The sequence below is a fragment of the Lathyrus oleraceus genome, chromosome 3, assembly GCF_024323335.1.
Source record: "Lathyrus oleraceus cultivar Zhongwan6 chromosome 3, CAAS_Psat_ZW6_1.0, whole genome shotgun sequence".
NCBI lineage: Eukaryota > Viridiplantae > Streptophyta > Magnoliopsida > Fabales > Fabaceae > Lathyrus > Lathyrus oleraceus.
This window is the reverse complement of record NC_066581.1, coordinates 533205090-533210563: the sequence shown is the minus strand read 5'-3', so window position 1 is coordinate 533210563 and position 5474 is coordinate 533205090.

Here is a 5474-nt window from a genome sequence, read left to right as displayed (position 1 = left end):
TTGATGGAATTCTCCTTTGACAACATCTATCACATATATTTGGTTGAGTTCTTGGTGTTGAGGAATCACGATATCCATAAAAAGCCTCTACAACTCCCAGTCCACTCAAGTGTCAGCATTCTCATAATCATGATCATTCATATATCATGCATAAAAAATTCAAATCATGCATAGCCGAAATGTACTTCGTGCTCATTTTGCATTGACCCAGGTCTTGTTGTTGATCCTATATTCTTTGACCTCTAATTCTAGTTTTTCTTTGGTGCCCTTAAACCATCATTCGCTTTCCGTAGTCATTTTCAAGTCCAACTCAGTTGGCACCTATAAAAAAAATTGTCCATGAGGTTCAATTCATTTTTGGATTATCCTATGAATTTCCGGATTACTCCTTTGTTTATTGATGTATTTCCATAACTTGTCTGATGTATTTCAAGATGTTTCCGCACCTATCTGATGTATTCTCGAATATGTATGTTATGTATTCTGATGTATTTTCTGAATTTCCTCGATGTATTACCGGATGTGTTTGTATTCTGTTGTATCTCCAGAATATCACTTGTAATTCTGATGCATTTCTAGAATTCGTTTCTTTTACTCTCAGATGAATTTCCGGACATGTCATTTTTGTTCTGACGCACTTTTAGAACCTCTACGCCATTCCCTGGCATTATTTCAAGACTCATTGGTGTCTCCAAAAATTCAGTTGTTACTAGGCATTATTCTAAGCTCAGTGGTCACTAGAACTCGGTTTAAACCCATTTTTTGTTGGCATCACTGTCACTCCGTTTGTAAATACAATCGTGATTGGTATCTGAAGTTTGGTTGTCGCCAACATCATTTCAAGTCCAGTTGTTGCTGGAAAACTCCGTAGTAGCTGGTAATTGTTTTACTAATGCCTTCAGTCAAAGTCCAGTTGTTATTGGGAAAATACATTAAAAGCTAGTTGTAGTCCATTGCTTACGGTGAAAGTCCAATTGTTGTTGGCATCTATCTGTTAAAAGCTGGTTGTAATCCATTGCTTACGGTGAAAGTCCAATTATTGTTGGCATCTATTCGTTAAAATCTGGTTGTAATCCATTTCTTACGGTCAAAGTCCAATTGTTGTTAGCACGTACAGAGAGTTTGAATACCTCGTCTTTCCTGATCGTTCTGTGAAAGTCATGTATGACTCATTATCTTGAGGAATTCCCAGAAGCTTGGAGGTTTTTCGTGTTAGAAAACTCCAATGATGTTGGTTTTTTTTTTATTTCTTTGTAAAGAATCATCGTATCCTTTTGCGTGGATGACCTACTTATAAGAAGACTGTCGTTTATCTTTGTTTTGCATAACTTCCCTGTTAGGAATCTCCAAAATCTTTGGTTGGATAAATTTCTTGTGAGAAATCTCCAGAATTGTCATATGTATTATAAAGTGTCAGGTCATGTATGAACCTGTTGATGAAACTTGCTTTGCATGTTTTCCAATATTGTCAGGTCATGTATGAACCTGTTGTTGAAGTTTTCTTTGGGTATTCTAGTGTTGTTAGGCCATGTTTGAACCTGTTGTTAAAATCTCTTTCAAACCTCTAAAATTGTCAGGTCATGCATGAACCTATGGATATACTTTCTTTGAATTTCCCAGTGTCGTCAAGTCATGTATGAACTTGTTGATAAAACTCCCTTTTATTTTTCCCAAGTGTTGTCAGGTCATGTATAAACCTATGGGTGGAAATTTCTTTGAATATCCAAATGTTGAGGTCACCTATGAATCTCTTGATTAAAATTTCCTTGATTTCCTAGTAATGTTAGGTCATGTATGAATCTGTTGTTGAAACACTTTGAATTTTCCAATGATGTCAGGTCATGTATGAGCCTGTTGATGGAACTTTCTTTGTCTGTTTTCTAGTATTGTCAGGTCATGTTTGAACTTGTTGATGGAACCTTTTGATATTCCACAACATTGTCAGGTCATGTTTGAACCTGTTATTGAAATTATTTGAATATTCCAATGGTCGGGTCATGTATGAACCTATTGATGAAATTCTTTGATTTTTTCGGTGTTGTCAGATTATGTATGAATTTGTTGACTAAAACTTTCCTTGATATTCAGGTTTCCATTAGGTTAATGTCTGAACCTGTTGTTCAAACATTCTTTGTATGTTCTCTAATGCTACCAGGTCATGTATGAGCTTGTTAACTGAGCATTCTTTGAATATTCAAGTGTTTTCAGGTCATGTTCGAACCTGTTGTTGAAAATTCTTTGAATATTCTGGTGTCTATCAGGTCATGTATGAACCTATAGTTAAAATCTCTTTGCATATTCCCCGGTGTCTTTCCCCAACAAATTGTCATCCCCGATGAGTCTCCACCCATTTCCTTTGACATTTCCTATAAAATACCGCTACCGTATTCCCATCATTCCCTACAGGTCTGTCCATCATCCATCACAAAAATCATGCTAGGGTCCATCATATCCCAAGCAAACCAAAAAGAGATCCTTCAACTCATAGCACGACATGTCATCACATCTAGGGGAAAAATTCAGGTATTTTGTATTTAAATACCTTTCATTTTAGATACCATGAGGATTATCATCACTCATGCCATCTGGTAAAGATATTTAAATAGGGGAAACTGTCATACCCTAACTTTTACCCCACCTAAAGTCATTCATTTGTAAACATTCATTCATCTGTAAACATTCATTCATCTGCATCTCATTGTCTGAATTGATGATCATTTAGTCATGAGGGTTTCATATTTCGTACATAATTCAGGATTAATAGTCAATTTGCTTGATTTATTAATTTGGTCAATCTTGCATTTTTTTTATTATTATTATTATTCATTACATATCCATAACCATGATTTCCCATTAGGTTTCCTATTTAAAACCACTTAATTGTGCATTGATGCATATACATTCATACACTATGTTCATTCATAAATTTGTGCTTCCATACCTTTTTTATTACATGTCAACATGTGTTCATTATACTTGTTTCACGTGAAGTGCTTGTTAGCATGGATATTTAGATTTGGTTTGGAATTTCATCAAGTTTGACATTCTATGTTTAGAGCTTTTCCTTTACCTTTTTTTAGAGAAATTTCTAATAAGGGTGCCATGATTTTTTTTAGGTCCTTAATTGTGTCATGTCTTTTTTTAAATTCAAGCAAGTTTCTTGTGTGCTAATTAGAAGTGGTAGTAATAATTTATGTTTCTTTTTAAGTTCAAAATTAAACCATGGAGTAAGAAGTAATTATAATTTTTTTTCTCTTAAATAAATCTACTTTTTCTAGTATTTCCATAAGAATTGACATTATAATTTATTTTCTTTTTTAAAAAATCTTTTTTTATTTTTCTTGCTACATTTTATAATAGTTGTTTTAGTTTTAAAATATATATTTTTTCATTTTATATTAAAAAGCATTGGAAATTACAAAAAATTATATTACATTTGCCTTAAGTTCCATATAAGTTATTACAAATTTTTTTAAAAAATCAGTTACAAGAAACAAAGTTTTGTCTTGTCATTTGAAGGGTCCCTTTCCACCCACTTGTCCTTTTATCCTGCAAATTTCAGAACAACAACTTAGCATATTTACAAGAAACAAACACAAGACATTGGAGTCAAAAGAAAAAAGCAAATGCAGGTTATCACAATTTCATAATTAACAGAGTTTTATACCAGTTGATCAAAACAAATTCTCATGTTTCAAAAAGTAGCCAATTTCATATCTAACTTTGTCACTAAACAACAAATAAATTCCCATCATTGTAAATAAAAAAAAGGAAGATAATTTCAACAGAAATTAGAAGGTAGGAGAATTTGAAGGAAAGCTTAAGGAAAAATCTCAACAAAAAAACAACAGCAAAACCACCAACAGCTAAGTCCCAAAATTGTTGTTTATTGACACCAGAATATTCAAAAAAAATTCAACAATAGGTTCAAACATGACCTGGAAACACTTGAATATTCAAAGAATGCTCAATTAACAAGCTCATACATGACCTGGTAGCATTAGAGAACATACAAAGAATGTTTGAACAACAGGTTCAGACATTGACCTAATGGCAACTTGAATATCAAGGAAAGTTTTAGTCAACATATTCATACATGATCTGACAACACCGAAAAAAATCAAAGAATTTCATCAATAGGTTCATACATAACCCGACCATTGGAATATTCAAATAGTTTCAATAACAGGTTCAAACATGACCTGACGATGTTGTGGAATATCAAAAGGTTCCATCAACAGGTTCAAACATGACCTGACAATACTAGAAAACAGACAAAGAAAGTTCCATCAACAGGCTCATACATGACCTGACATCATTGGAAAATTCAAAGTGTTTCAACAACAGATTCATACATGACCTGACAATACTAGGAAATCAAGGAAATTTTAATCAACAGATTCATACGTGACCTCAACATTTGGATATTCAAAGAAATTTTCACCCATAGGTTCATACATGACCTGATAACACTTGGGAAAAATAAAAGGGAGTTTTATCAACAAGTTCATACATGACTTGACGACACTGGGAAATTCAAAGAAAGTATATCCATAGGTTCATGCATGACCTGACAATTTTAGAGGTTTCAAAGAGATTTTAACAACAGGTTCAAACATGGCCTGACAACACTAGAAAACCCAAAGAAAACTTCAATAACAGGTTCATACATGACCTGAGAATATTGGAAAACATACAAAGCAAGTTTCATCAACATGTTCATACATGACCTGACACTTTATAATACATATGACAATTCTGGAGATTTCTCACAAGAAATTTATTCAACCAAAGATTTTGGAGATTCCTAACAGGGAATTTATGCAAAACAAAGATAAACGGGAGTCTTCTTATAAGTAGATCATCCACGCAAAAGGCTATGATGATTCTTTACAAAGAAATCAAACAAAACCAACATCATTGGAGTTTTCTAACACGAAAAACCTCCAAGCTTCTGGGAATTCCTCAAGATGATGAGTCATACATGACTTTCACAGAACGATCAGGAAAGACAGGGTATTCAAACTCTCTGTACTTGCCAACAACAATTGGACTATGACCGTAAGCAATGGATTACAACAAGATTTTAACGGATAGATGCCAACAACAATTGGACTTTCACCGTAAGCAATGGATTACAACCTTCTTTTAACAGATAGATGCCAACAACAATTGGACTTTCACTGTAAGCAATGGATTACAACCAGCTTTTAATGTATTGTCCCAATAAAAATTGGACTTTGACTGAAGGCATTAGTAACACAATTACCAGCTAATACGGAGTTTTCCAGCAACAACTGGACTTGAAATGATGTTGGCAACAACCAAACTTCAGATACCAATCACAATTGTATTTACAAACGGAGTGACAGTGATGCCAACAAAAAAATGGGTTTAAACAGAGTTCTAGTGACCACTGAGCTTGGAATAATGCCTAGTAACAACTGAATTTTAGGAGACACCAATGAGTCTTG